The sequence below is a fragment of the Triticum aestivum genome, chromosome 1A (assembly GCF_018294505.1).
Source record: "Triticum aestivum cultivar Chinese Spring chromosome 1A, IWGSC CS RefSeq v2.1, whole genome shotgun sequence".
NCBI lineage: Eukaryota > Viridiplantae > Streptophyta > Magnoliopsida > Poales > Poaceae > Triticum > Triticum aestivum.
In genome coordinates this window covers 252,398,031-252,412,478 of record NC_057794.1, presented here as the reverse complement: position 1 = coordinate 252,412,478, position 14,448 = coordinate 252,398,031, and positions in this window count along the sequence as shown.

Sequence of the window (14,448 nt, the reverse complement as noted above, 5' to 3'; positions counted from 1 at the left end):
ACCTCCAGTAGCAATGGCAAATCCATAGCTCAATTATTGGAGGGGTAAAACCCCACTTTCTCTCTCTGGACAGCTCCTTTCCCTCTCTTCCCTCAACCTCTCTCCTCTCCTACTGGCTGTCCAGGGCATCCAAGGCCCTCTCCCCTTTGTTTACTCCTCCCTAAACAACCTAGACACAAGTGGCCGCACCCTACAAGCTAAAGGCATGCCCTGGCATGCAATTGGCGTGCTCCAGAGCGCGCTACAGTGCACACCCGCACTGTAGCCATCCCCAATCCGCAGCGTCTGGCCACCTCGGGCCTGGCCCTTGCGCCAGTCGAGGTGCCTCGACATCCTCATCACGCCACGCCTTTGTCCCCCTCCTCCTTCTCCCTCCTGCTGCCTTTGCTTGCACGCGCGTCGGCCGCCCGAGAGCTCCAATGAGCGGCCTCACACGCGCGGTGCCCCTGGCCCTCCTCCTGCTCTCTTCCTTCACCCGCTCACTCTGGACCAACCCCACGAGCACCCCAGACACACTCAAACAGGCCCCCGTGACCCGTGGCGACGGCAACGAGCTTGCCGGCGCACAAGTCCACGGTGGACCATCGCGCGACTATATAAGCCCGCCCCGGGCCGCTCCGGTGGCATTCGCCTCCTCCTCACACCCCCAAGAACACGCTTGCACCACCAAAACATCCTCAAGGGGCTTCTGTGCTCGGGATCGACCGAAGCTCCGCCGCCTCGGGTCGCCGTCGATCCAGAGGTACGGGCCCTCTCCGTCCCCACTCTCGCTTGATCTGGAGCCGCAGGAGCCCACTGATCATCCCCCCTCTTCCACATCGGTTGCAGGCCGAACGGAGCAGTCTGTCCACCTCCCGAAGCTCCTCCGCCGTGCCTCCTCATCGCCGGCGAACCAGGCCACCCCGGCGACCAACTCCGGCACCACCCGAACGACGACACGATGAGGAGTCCAACGGTGCCATCAGCTCACCCTGCCGTGCCCGGAAACGTCGCCGGTGAGCACGCCGACCCTCTGGTCGCGAGGTCAGAGATGACAGCCGGGCCCCGCCTGTCATCCTCACCTCTCTCTCGCCCCCTCTCTCTCCCACTGGCAGCTGGGCCCTGCCCGTCAGGTCCAAACCTGGCGCGCGCGCGCGCCGGCTCGGCTGGGCCGCGTCGCTGGCTGGGCCGCTGCCCTGCGGCTGTTCTAGCCCAGCAGGCACAGAGCCCTTTTCCCTTTTCTTTTTTGAACAATTTGTAAAATCCATACATAGTTCAAATTAACTCCAAATTGGATGATTCAAATTTCTAGTAGTTCCTAAAATCATGCCCTATCACATGGTGCTTTTTGCACATTTTTCTAGCACATTTCCCTTCACACATATTAAATAAATCCTATTTTCTTATTTCTGTGTTGAACTTTAGAAAATCACAGAGAGCCTAAAATTGATCCAAATGCCATGATTCAAGATCCTAGATACTTCTAAGTTCATAACTTAGTTTATGAACATTTTTATTAATACTTTCTGTACCACACAAGATAATGAGACATTTCTTCATATTTGTCAATTTGTAAATTCATAGGAAAATCATTTGAACTCCAAGTCCAGTGAAACCAACTCCTAGATGGTTCTAAAATCATGTTTTGTTAAATGGGTGCCTTTGCTCATTTTTCAAAAATATGTTTCTCTACACTTCTTGCAAATCCATAAACCCCTTGATTCCATCATATCAAAATGTTTAGAAATATCCATTGATCCAATTCCAATGAAATCACTTTGGTCATTCCTCACATGACCAGAGGTATCCTAGAAAAGTCAAATCAATATTTTTGAAGCACTTTTATTTCTGCCTTGTTGTGTTGCTTATTATGGTTGCTTTCAATGATAGTTGACGAAGTAGACGAAATGCTTGGAGTTGGACCAAAGCTATTTGAAGACCTCGAAGACTTTGTTAAAACAGGCAAGCGGCCCTTTGACCATGTCTATGAAACCCTTTTTATGCACTTCATATAGCACTTTATTATTATTGCAACGGAATCATGATAAGATGGTAGCCACTTTGGTAGGTTGCCTTCATTTTCCCCTTGTTGATACTTGCATTAAGCATGACCCTACCTTCTTATGAGGGTTATGCCAGTGGGAGTAGATAGGATGCTAAGTAGTGCTACGCTAAAGGGACGGGATATGCATGGTGATGGAGACAAAGTACTTTCAAAAGACTTTTTGAAAACCCCGTCGGGTGCCACTTATGCCCGAGGGAGACAATGAGATGGGTAACCACTTGATGACGAAGTGGTGTACCGAGGCAAGTGTATGTGTTGTTTTCGAAAATGGATTAGATTTAAGATTTGTCGACTGTCCCAACCTTACATGTGCAACCACTCTACCCTTGTATGGGAAAGGGCATTATTGATTACCTAGGCCGATACTAGCTTGGAGCCCGCATTACTAGTGACGGGGGAGAGTTGGTACTCTCTCTCGGGACGGGGTCGTGCCAGGTAGGGCGGCCAAGAACATTTTTATGGGGCACTGGACACACCGTTGGTACCCCGTGCCAATGGTATGTGATGAATATGGGAGCGAGGCTCCACAATTTTAAGTTGTGAAATGTTGAGCACGGGGGTTACTACCAATCGAGTGGACTCTATGTTAGTATCGTCTAGGGAAAGATAGTGATCGGGTGCTTACCCCGGGTACTTGAGGTACCGCGGGTCGTGGATGACACGGAAGTTCCCCGGATCTTGTGGGTAAAGTGTGCAACCTCTGCAGAGCGTAAAACTATTTGAATAGCCGTGTCCACGGTCAAGGACAGTTGGGCGCTGCTGCTTAAACTACGTCCACATGTTTACAAACCAGTGTGTAAGTGGGAAGAACTACTTGGGTCAAGTCAAAGGACTTGACATGATTGAGTTGGGTTGATGCCCACTCTATTTATGTTGATATCTGTAACTTGTCCTCATGGTTACTTGAATTCTCCTGATGCATGTCTTACAAGTTGTTGAGCATGTCATTGCACTCAAAACTAGCTTTTTGTAAAAATTTACCTATATCATGCATTGTTGTATCTTGAACCAAAACATGGGTTGCTTGCGAGTACATTCAAAGTACTCATTGGCTTGCCACTGGTTATTTTATTGGCCAGGCATGAAAGAACATGATATAATGAAGAGTACCTTGGTGACGAACATGTGAGCTAGGACGCTTCCCAGTCAGAATGCCTGTAGGGTTAAGGCAGATGGCATAGGTCCAAGTTATTGACGAATATTTCCGCTGCGATGTTACACTCAAGACTCAACCATAATGATCCTACTTGTGTAATACGGTACGTATGGATGTAAGACTCTTGTTATTCAGCTTCTGTGTGTTCAGTGAGCATTGATCTCTGGGATCACTGTACACGTGCATTCGGTGATCACGACTTATGAGTCGGGGTCCCCACATGTGCTTCCTTTGATGGCGGGCTTACCCATCCTGACAATAAAAATAGTTGCTATTTTGCACAATATATTTGCAATGAAATCCACATGTTTTATCTCTGTATAGCCTTCCTTTGATGGTTTGGTTCAGCATAAATGTTGGCGCACCATGGAAAATTTGAAGCTCCTCTTTCAAGGTATAGTGGCATTGCTAAACTTGTGCACTTGCAGCTCTTGCCATTCTTTCATTTTTTGGTCGTATTGGGCTTAGCGAAATATAAAAATCAAACAACTTTCAGTGATTGTGTAACATCCCAAATTTTCAATTTGGAATGTTATACACTAGATCATCATTGTATATCATATTTTATTTTGCTTTTGGTTTGATCCTAGAAATTTCTACGCAACTCAAGGACCCACGGAGAGAGTTGCGGAATTCATTATTTTCAAATTTGAGTTTTCTCAAATTTTGAGAATAGGATCATTTGATTTTAATTATTTTATCATCAATTATTTCTATTAAAAAAATATGAGAGAGGGATAAAATGACTTTCCCAAAATAAAGAAATATTAAGGATTTAATAATAAAATCAAATAAGATTTTATTTCGGAGTTTTTCGTTATTTTATTTAAATTTAGGAAAAATGTGCGTTTTTCAAAACTGCATCTAGGCCCCAAATAAATGTTCATCTTGTGCGGCTTGATTTTAGAAGCCCGGGAAAATTTATTTCGGGATTTTTGGAGTCCGTTTAGTATTTCTTTTTCTTTTTCTTCTGCGCGTAATAATTAAAAAAAAGGCAACCGACCTAACCGGACCGTGTCCGCCTGGGACTCTGGCCCGGCAGGCTTTATAAGCCGGGGCGCCCGAGGCCGAAGCCGGCCCAGCCGCCGCCGCCACCCAAACCCTAGCCCGCGCCCGCCGCCGCCGCCGCCAGCGCCGCCCGCTCGCGTCGCCGCCGCCGCCGCATGCCGCGCCGTCGCCGGAGCCGCCGCCCGCCGCCTCGCCGACCCGCCTCCCGAGGTCGCCTCGAAATCCATGCCGCCATTTTTTTCGTAAAACCGTTCGGTTTTTTCATCGTTTTTTTAGTTTTGATTTTTTTAAATAGATTGGTTTTTCCGATTTATTTAATTAGCGAGCGTTCGTCCGTTCGTTCATTCTAGCGAACGTTCGTCGTTTATCTTTTTCCCGGATTAAATCCGCGATTTTTTCTAATCGCGATTTCTCATCCGATTTTCGTTTTAGTATAACTTTTCGCTCGTTTATCGGAATCAGGCGATTCAAGCGCCTGGAGTTTCGTCTCGAAACCCTCTATCCGTTTAACCAACCTAAACAAGTTTTTGCTACTGTAAAATTTGACTTAGATCCAGATTAGTAGAACGAAGTTGTTTTCTTTCGCCGTTTGACTTTCGTTGCTTCGTTCAATTTGATTCTTTTTGCAAACCGGAGTTCTTAAGTTGAACTTTCTGGTTAGTTCTCTTATTTGACTTTTACCTGTGCATTAGATGAGTGCTTATTGTATGCTTGTTTGTTTGTCTGCGATAGAATACCCGGAGTGCGCCGCCTGTTACTTCGAATCGCTAGGTTTCGCGGATCATCAGCAAGGCAAGTAACACTTTGATCATACCTTTTCTACTACCCAGTTTTTATTGCATTAGATCAATCCTCAAACATTGCATGATTAGGATCTAATTAAATTGTGGGATGGGAAGTAGTTGAGGTAGTACCTATTACCTGTTTATTATCAAACCTTGGGAGTTACTTCTACGTTTGCCTATTATGCCATGCTATGCTAGTAGACGTGGATTGGGTGAGTGATATCCATGACAGATGTGAGTTTGTTAATTAATGGTTTATCTAAGGTGGCAACTTAAACACACATCTGGGTGGATTGAGGTACCTGGGTATTCCAGGATTGCCTGTTTTTCTTTATGGACCGCCACCCAGGCTCAAAGGGATCATGAGATTATTCATACTAGAAACTTCCGTGTGCAGCCACAAGCCATTATGGGCTCTAGCATAGTTGATTAAGTCGTGCGAACTCTTACAGGGTAGACTAGCAGATGTAGGGGAAAGTAGGTGTAACGGTCTATCCATCGTAAGGTGCTAGCGCTTCTGAAAGACTATGTCTCGGTCATCCGTCTTCTCAAACACCATGTAGTGCGAGAAACCAAACGGAGGCGATCGAGTCTTGTGGGGAAAAGTGCGCAAACCTCTGCAGAGTGTATTAAACTAATCATGGTTAGCCGTGTCCCCGGTTATGGACATCTTGAGTATCTAGTACCTGGATTATCATGTGAATCTCAACATGTTACTCTAAATTAATTTTGTTGGGTTTTGTAATGATGATGTTTAATTGGGATTGAGGATGCTGTCAACCATTCTCAATGTTTAACAACTACCATGATAGTTAAATAAATTTATTCCTTTGTAGTAGGGAAAAATTGGCTTTACGCAAAACTGTAACCATAGAGCTTTCCACCAGCCAAATATGCATATAGTATAGCTGTTTCATTCCATTACTCTCTATGTGTTACATTGCCAGCATATTCCATGTGCTGACCCGTTTCGGGCTGCAACGTTAATGTTGCAGACTTTTCAGACGATGATTAAGGAGTTTTTAGGTCGTGGTTCTATACTCAGTGATGCCGTTGGAGTTGATGGACTCACTTATCTTCCAAGCCTTCCGCTGTTATCGTTATTAGATGGCCTTAAGCCATATTTATTGTAATAAGTTCTCTATTGAGACACTCGATGTAATAAGTGTGTGATTGCTACTCTATTATAAATCCTCCGAGTACTGTGTGGTGTCAGCATTACTGATCCAGGGATGACACCGGAGCACAGAGATCAGACTGTTTGAGGTCTGGTCGCTACAGAGATGGTATCAGAGCACACGCTGACTGTAGGACACGACCACTAAGCTAAAGACCTAGATCACTATTCACTCTCTTCTTTCTGACCTCTCATCTTTTCTACTCTTTAGGATGGCGGATGCAAGGAACAAGTTCACGCAACCGGATGACGATACACCTTTTGGACGTCACTTGAAGGAAGTCACTAGATACCTGAACATAGGAGTACCAAGCTTCACCGGAACCTACAACGCCACTTTACCTGAAGAAGAGCGCTGGATGATTCAAGTTCAAGTTCCAGGAAGGACATTCATGCCAGTCACTGAGCCCATAGAGTTTTTTTTGATGCACCAACTTGGAGTCTAGGAAAGAGCATGGCAGCTCACATCGCCATGGGACGCATTGGAGAAGTCTACCACAATGATCTCCAGGATACTATCTACCAAATTTGTGGGCGCCGAGATGAGCACTGGGAGATGATCAGCACCAGAAAGGATAGATCCATTGCAGCTTTTATCCAGGAATTAAACCAGCACATTCGACGACAGGAGAACCAGATGTGCGCCGACATGATAGATCTGAAGAAGGCTAAGACAAGAATGAAGGAACTAGAGGAAGAACTCAAGGCTACACGTGAAGATTATGAAGAGGAAATTGAAGTACTAGTGGATAAGAATGCCGACCTAACAATGAAGCTAGCAATATTTATGGGAGGCCCTACACCAGTAGATGAAGACGAAGAACCCAAGGAGATTCGCCCGGAAGACTACATCATCATCGATGACACCGACTCGGACCCAGATGATAGCGATGATGACTATTTTGATGAAGCCGGAGCAGATATCATGGAGTCTGCAACCGAAGAATATTTCTAGTAGACCACCTCATCAGTAGTAGTAGTCCACCATGTAAATATAGTAGTCCGAGCACTTTTGCGATAGTTAGATCGATTGTATGCCCTTGTTTGATTGAATGAAGTGAATTGTTTGCTTTTGCCTCATGTGCATATGGGTAGTGTTTTCTCTTTAGACCCCCTCTATTCTTACATCTCATCTTTTCTAAACCCTCAGATGCCTCCGAGACGTGACCCCGGATTTACCTTTCCACCGGAGCTCACCCAGTTGATCCAGCAGCAGAACACATTGATGCAGTTGCTAGGCCAGAATCAGAATCAGGGGAACAACAACAACAACCCACCACCACCACCACCACCTGTTGATCACTTAGCCCGTTTTCTTAGGCTGAATCCGCCGGTGTTTTCCAGTAGCACCGAGCCGATAGTAGCAGATGATTGACTCCGCAAGACAGCTAGAGAGTTGACCACAGCAGGATGCACAGATGCGGAGAAGGTGAAGTTTGCCACACATCAGCTTGAAGGACCCGCAACATCATGGTGGGAGAATTTCACAACCACTTTCCCTGTCGACACTGTCACATGGGACCAGTTTCAGCAGGCCTTTCGTACTGCCCATGTTTCAGCAGGAGCTATGGCCATGAAAAAGCGTGAGTTTCGCAACTTGCGCCAAGGAGGACGGACGGTTGGCCAGTATGTGGAGGACTTTAGTAAATTAACATGTTATGCCCCAGATGATGTTGCTACGGATGCAGCCAAGTAGGAGAAGTTTCTGGAAGGATTGAATGATGAGTTGAGCATGCAGTTGATGGTAGCAACCTTCAACAACTACTAGGAGTTGGTAGACCTTGCTCTTATGATTGAAGGCAAGCAGCAGCAAATTGAGAACCGCGAGAGGAAGTATGGACAAGGAAAGTACAATTCAGGAGCTCAGCAGAAGCCACGTTTTACCCCTAGATCGGGAGGACATTTTCAGCATACCCATGGAGGAGGTAGCTCGCACAATCACAATGGCACCAAGAATGGTAATGGGAATGGAGGAAGCAATGGCTAGAATAGCACCAACCCATCAACCCCAGCCAAGAAGGACCTGAGCCAAGTCACTTGCTTTAAGTGTCAGAAGACAGGACATTATGCCAATGAATGTCCTGAAGGCCAGAATGGCAATGGCAGTTCTGGGAAGAAGCCGAACCCTTTCAACAGGGGACAGGTGAACCACGTTAACGTGGAGGAGGTTGAAGAGCAGCCGGATGCCGTAATCGGTAAGTTTTTGGTTAAGTCATTTACTGCACTCTTCTTTTTTATACTGGTGCATCGCATTCATACATATCAAGGGGATTTGTGAATAAGTATAACCTGCCCACTAAGGTTCTTAGAACACCCATGCTAGTAAGCTCACTAGGAGCGGAGTATATGGCCAGTCAAGGATGTTTTCAAGTGCCATTGAGTATAGGTAGGCATGTGTTTTCCTCGGATTTAATCATTTTTGGAATCACAAGGATTGGATGTAATTCTGGGTATGGATTGGCTGTCGATGTATGGAGGAAACATCGATTGTGCCAGTAAGACAATTTTGCTTACTACCCCAGAAGGAAGAAGGATCAAGTATGTATCCCGACATGTGCCAAAAGAGACTCAAGTAAATTGTTTAACAAGAGTTGTGCAGGAGGAAGTACCAGTGGTAAGGGATTTCCCTGAAGTATTTCCAGAGGAGTTACCAGGCATGCCACCGGATAGAGATATTGAGTTTTTGATTGAGCTATTGCCAGGCATAGGGCCAATATCAAAGAGACCATACAGGATGCCTGCAAAGGATTTGGTGGAAATTAAGAAGCATATTAAAGAGTTACTGGATAAGGGATATATTCGCCCAAGTTCTTCGCCATGGGGATCGTCAGTACTTCTAGTGGAGAAGAAGGATGGATCGTTAAGGATGGTTGTTGATTACCGAGGATTGAATGAAGTAACGATCAAGAACAAGTACCCACTACCAATGATCAATGATCTGTTTGATCGATTGCAAGGAGCTAAGGTATTTTCCAAGATCGATCTGCGATCAGGATACCACCAGTTGAAGATTCGAGAACATGATATTCCTAAGACAACTTTTACCACCAGGTATGGGCTGTACGAGTATACCGTTATGTCATTTGGTCTGACTAACGCACCTGCATATTTTATGAACATGATGAACAAAGTGTTTATGGAGTTCTTGGATAAGTTCGTCGTGGTGTTCATTGATGATATCCTGGTTTACTCGAAGAATGAAGAGGAGCATAAGGAACATTTGCGATTGGTACTTGAGAAGCTCAGAGAACATCAGTTGTATGCCAAGTTCAGAAAATATGAGTTTTGGTTGAAGGAAGTAGGATTCCTCGGACACGTTATATCCGGAGAAGGAATAGCAGTTGATCCCACTAAAGTTGATACCGTGACCAACTGGGAAGCACCAACTACGGTTGGAGAGATGCGGAGTTTTCTTGGACTCGCAGGATACTACCGAAGATTCATTGAGAATTTCTCCAAGATTGCAAAGCCTATGACGGAGTTATTAAAGAAGGATACCAAGTTCAAATGGACTGAGGAATGTGAGGCTAGTTTCCAGGAGTTGAAGAAACGCTTGGTTACTTCACCAGTGTTGATTTTGCCAGATCAGACCAAGGACTATGAGGTGTATTGCGACGCTTCACGTCGAGGACTTGGAGCAGTGCTTATGCAGGAAGGGAGAGTTGTTTCATATGCCTCAAGACAACTAAAACCTCATGAGTTGAATTATGCTACGCCTGATTTGGAATTAGCAGCCGTAGTGCATGCATTGAAAACATGGAGACATTTCCTCATTGGAAACCATTGTGAGGTGTACACGGATCATAAGAGTTTGAAATACATTTTCACACAGAAGGAGTTAAACCTCAGACAAAGGAGATGGTTGGAGCTCATCAAGGATTATGATATGAGATTGCATTACCATCCCGGAAAGGCTAATGTAGTAGCTGACGCATTAAGCCGCAAGAGTCATGTCAATACATTAATGACAGGAGAAATACCAAAGGAGTTAGCCGAAAATCTTCGAGAGTTATGTTTGGAAATAGTTCCGAGAGGCTATGTAGCGGCATTGGAGATTCAGTCTACATTGATGGATAAAATCAGAGAAGCTCAGAAGACTGACAAGGAGATTGCCTCTATAAAGGAGAAAATAATCGAAGGAAAGGCTAAAGGATTTCGTGAGGATGAGCACGACACCCTATGGTTTGAAGACCGTGTTTATGTGCCCAATGACCCGGAGATTAGGAAGCTAATTCTGCAAGAGGCACATGATTCACCATATTTGATTCACCCAGGAAATACCAAGATGTATTTAGATTTGAAGGATATTTTCTGGTGGACCGGAATGAAGAAAGATATTGCGGAGTATGTAGCAGTTTGTGATGTATGTCAGAGAGTAAAGGCAGAGTATCAGAAGCCAGCAGGATTGCTACAGCCATTGCCGATACCCGAATGGAAGTGGGATAAGTTAGGCATGGATTTTATCACGGGATTACCCATGACTCGTTCAGGCTATGACTCGATTTGGGTTGTAGTCGATCGGTTGACGAAAGTAGCTCATGTCATCCCGGTAAAGACCACGTACACCAGCGCTAAGTTGGCAAAGATATACATGACCAGGATCGTATGTTTGCATGGAGTTTCGAGGAGTATCATATCAGATAGAGGAACCCAGTTTACCTCAAAGTTCTAGAAGCAGTTGCATGAAACTTTGGGTACTAGGCTAGAATTCAGTACAGCTTTTCATCCACAGATAGATGGACAGACCGAGAGAGTCAATCAGATTTTGGAGGATATGCTGATAGGGCTGGAAAAAAAGCTTGAAGCTCGCGAGCTAAACAAGTAGCTCGTGACTCGGCTCGAATCGACTCGAACTCGAAGAATAACGAGTCAAGCCGAGCTTTAGTTTAAGATTGTTTATAGACCAAGTTAAACGAGTCAATCTCACGAGTACTCGTGTAACTTGTTAGGCTCGATACAATAGATCAGCCACTCCCAATACAAAGAAAGATCAGCCACTAAACAGCCTACGTCCCAGTCGCACAACCCAAGGCCGAGCAGTTGAAGGCCTAGCCTCCTAGGAGACTCACGCGTTACAAGAAAATTGCAATTGTATAGCGATATATATATGTTTAATATATACATAATCATTTTATCATATTTGAGGGCTTTATGTTTATATCTTAAACGATCTTAACAAGCTAAACGAGCCAGCTCGCGAGTTATACGAGTCGAGCCAATCTTGGGTTTGAGCTTGTTATAGTAACGAGTCGAGCCGAGCTAGCTCGTTAATGAAACGAGCTCTAACGAGTCGAGCCAAGCTGACTCGACTCGGCTCGAATTCCAGCCCTAAATGCTGAGAGCTTGTGCGCTAGATTACGGATCTAGTTGGGATGACAATTTGCCATATGCAGAGTTCTCTTATAACAACAGTTACCAAACCAGTTTAAAGATGGCCCCTGTCGAAGCTTTGTACGGAAGGAGGTGCAGGACACCGTTGTCGTGGGACGAAGTTGGAGACCGCCAGTTGGTTGGGCCTGGTTTGATTAAAGAGTCTGAACAGAAGGTGAAATTGATTCGCGATAGGCTCAAGATAGCTCAGTCCAGACAGAAGAGTTATGCAGATTCTAAACGCAAGGAGACTGTTTACGAAGTTGGAGATAGAGCTTATCTTCGAGTATCCCCATTTCAGGGAACAAAGCGTTTTGGTGTTAAGGGAAAGTTAGCGCCATGATTTGTAGGACCATATCAAGTTTTGGAGCGTATGGAAGAAGTGGCCTACAAGTTGGAATTGCCCGAAGGATTGTCAAGAGTTCATGATGTGTTCCACGTTTCTCAGTTGAAGAAGTGCCACGCGGAGATGGCTGACATACCCTTGAGAGACACAGTGCCATTGGAAACAATTCAGTTGGATAACGATTTGACCTATGAGGAGAAACTAATTAAGATTCTCGAGTTTGCCAGCCGAGTCACTCGCAGCAAGGTTATCAAGTTTTGCAAAGTTCAATGGAGCAACCACACGGAGGATTGAAGCCACCTGGGAACGAGAGGAAGATTTGCTCAATGACCACCCTCACCTATTTTCTAGCCAACCCGAATCTCGAGGGCGAGATTCATCTTAAGGGGGGTAGGTTTGTAACATCTCAAATTTTCAATTTGGAATGTTATACACTAGATCATCATTGCATATCATATTTTATTTTGCTTTTGGTTTGATCCTAGAAAATTTCTACGCAACTCAAGGACCCACGAAGAGAGTTGGGGAATTCATTATTTTCAAATTTGAGTTTTCTCAAATTTTGAGAATAGGATCATTTGATTTTAATTATTTTATCATCAGTTATTCCTATTACAAAAATATGAGAGAGGGAATAAAATTACTTTCCCAAAATAAAAAAATATTGAGGATTTAATAATAAAATCAAATAAGATTTTATTTCGGAGTTTTTCGTTATTTTATTTGAATTTAGGAAAAATGTGTGTTTTTGAAAATTGCATTTAGACCCCAAATAAATATTCACCTTGTGCGGCTTGATTTTAGAAGCCCGGAAAAATTTATTTCGGGATTTTTGAAGTCTGTTTAGTATTTCTTTTTATTTTTCTTCTGCGCGTAATAATTTAAAAAAGGCAACCGACCTAACCGGGCCGTGTCCGCCTGGGACTCTGGCCCGGCAGGCTTTATAAGCCGGGGCGCCCGAGGCCGAAGCCAGCCCAGCCGCCGCCGCCCAAACCCTAGCCCGCGCCCGCCGCCGCTGCCGCCAGCGCCGCTCGCTCGCGCCGCCGCCGCTCGCTCGCGCCGCCGCCGCCGCCCGCCGTCGCCGCCGCCCGCCGCGGCCGCCCGCCGTCGCCGCCGCCCGCCGCGTCGTCGCCGGAGCCGCCGCCCGCCGCCTCGCCGACCCGCCGCCCGAGGTTGCCTCGAAATCCGTGCCGCCGTTTTTTTCGAAAAACCGTTTGGTTTTTTCTGTCGGTTTTTCGTCGGTTTTTTTAGTTTCGGTTTTCTTAATAGATCAGTTTTTCCGATTCATTTAATTAGCGCGCGTACGTTCGTTCTAGCGAACGTTCATCGTTTTTCTTTTTCTCGGATTAAATCCGCGATTTTCTCTGATCGCGATTTCTGATCCGATTTCGTTTTAGTATAACTTTTCGCTCGTTTATCGGAATCAGGCGATTCAAGCGCCTGGAGTTTCGTCTCGAAACCCTTTATCCGTTTAATCAACTTAAACAAGTTTTAGCTACTGTAAAATTTGACTTATATCCAGATTAGTAGAACGAAGTTGTTTTCTTTCGTCGTTTGACTTACGTTGCTTCGTTCGATTTGATTCTTTTTGCAAACCGGAGTTCTTAAGTTGAACTTTCTGGTTAGTTCTCTTATTTGACTTTTACCATTGCATTAGATGAGTGCTTATTGTATACTTGTTTGTTTGTCTGCGATAGGATACCCGGAGTGCGCCACCTATTACTTCGAATCGCTAGGTTTCGCGGATCATCAGCAAGGCAAGTAACACTTTGATCATACATTTTCTACTATCCAGTTTTTACTGCATTAGATCAATTCTCAAACATTGCATGATTAGAATCTAATTAAATTATGGGATGGGAAGTAGTTGAGGTAGTACCTATTACCCGTTATATTATCAAGCCTTGGGAGTTACTTCTACGTTTGCCTGTTATGCCATGCTATGCTAGTAGACGTGGATTGGGTGAGTGATATCCATGACAGATGTGAGTTTGTTAATTAATGGTTTATCTAAGGTGGCAACTTAAACACACATCTGGGTGGATTGAGGTACCTGGATATTCCAGGATTGCCTGTTTTTCTTTATGGACCGCCACCCAGGCTCAAAGGGATCATGAGATTATTCATACTAGAAACTTCCGTGTGCAGCCACAAGCCATTATGGGCTCTGGCATAGTTGATTAAGTCATGCGAACTCTTACAGGGTAGACTAGCAGATGTAGGGGATGTTGGAAATATGCCCTAGAGGCAATAATAAATTAGTTATTATTATATTTCCTTGTTCATGATAATCGTTTATTATCCATGCTAGAATTGTATTGATAGGAAACTCAGATACATGTGTGGATACATAGACAACACTATTTCCCTAGTAAGCCTCTAGTTGACTAGCTCGTTGATCAATAGATGGTTACGGTTTCCTGACCATGGACATTGAATGTCATTGATAACAGGATCACATCATTAGAAGAATGATGTGATGGACAAGACCCAATCCTAAGCCTAGCACAAAGATCATGTAGTTCGTATGCTAAAGCTTTTCTAATGTCAAGTATCATTTCC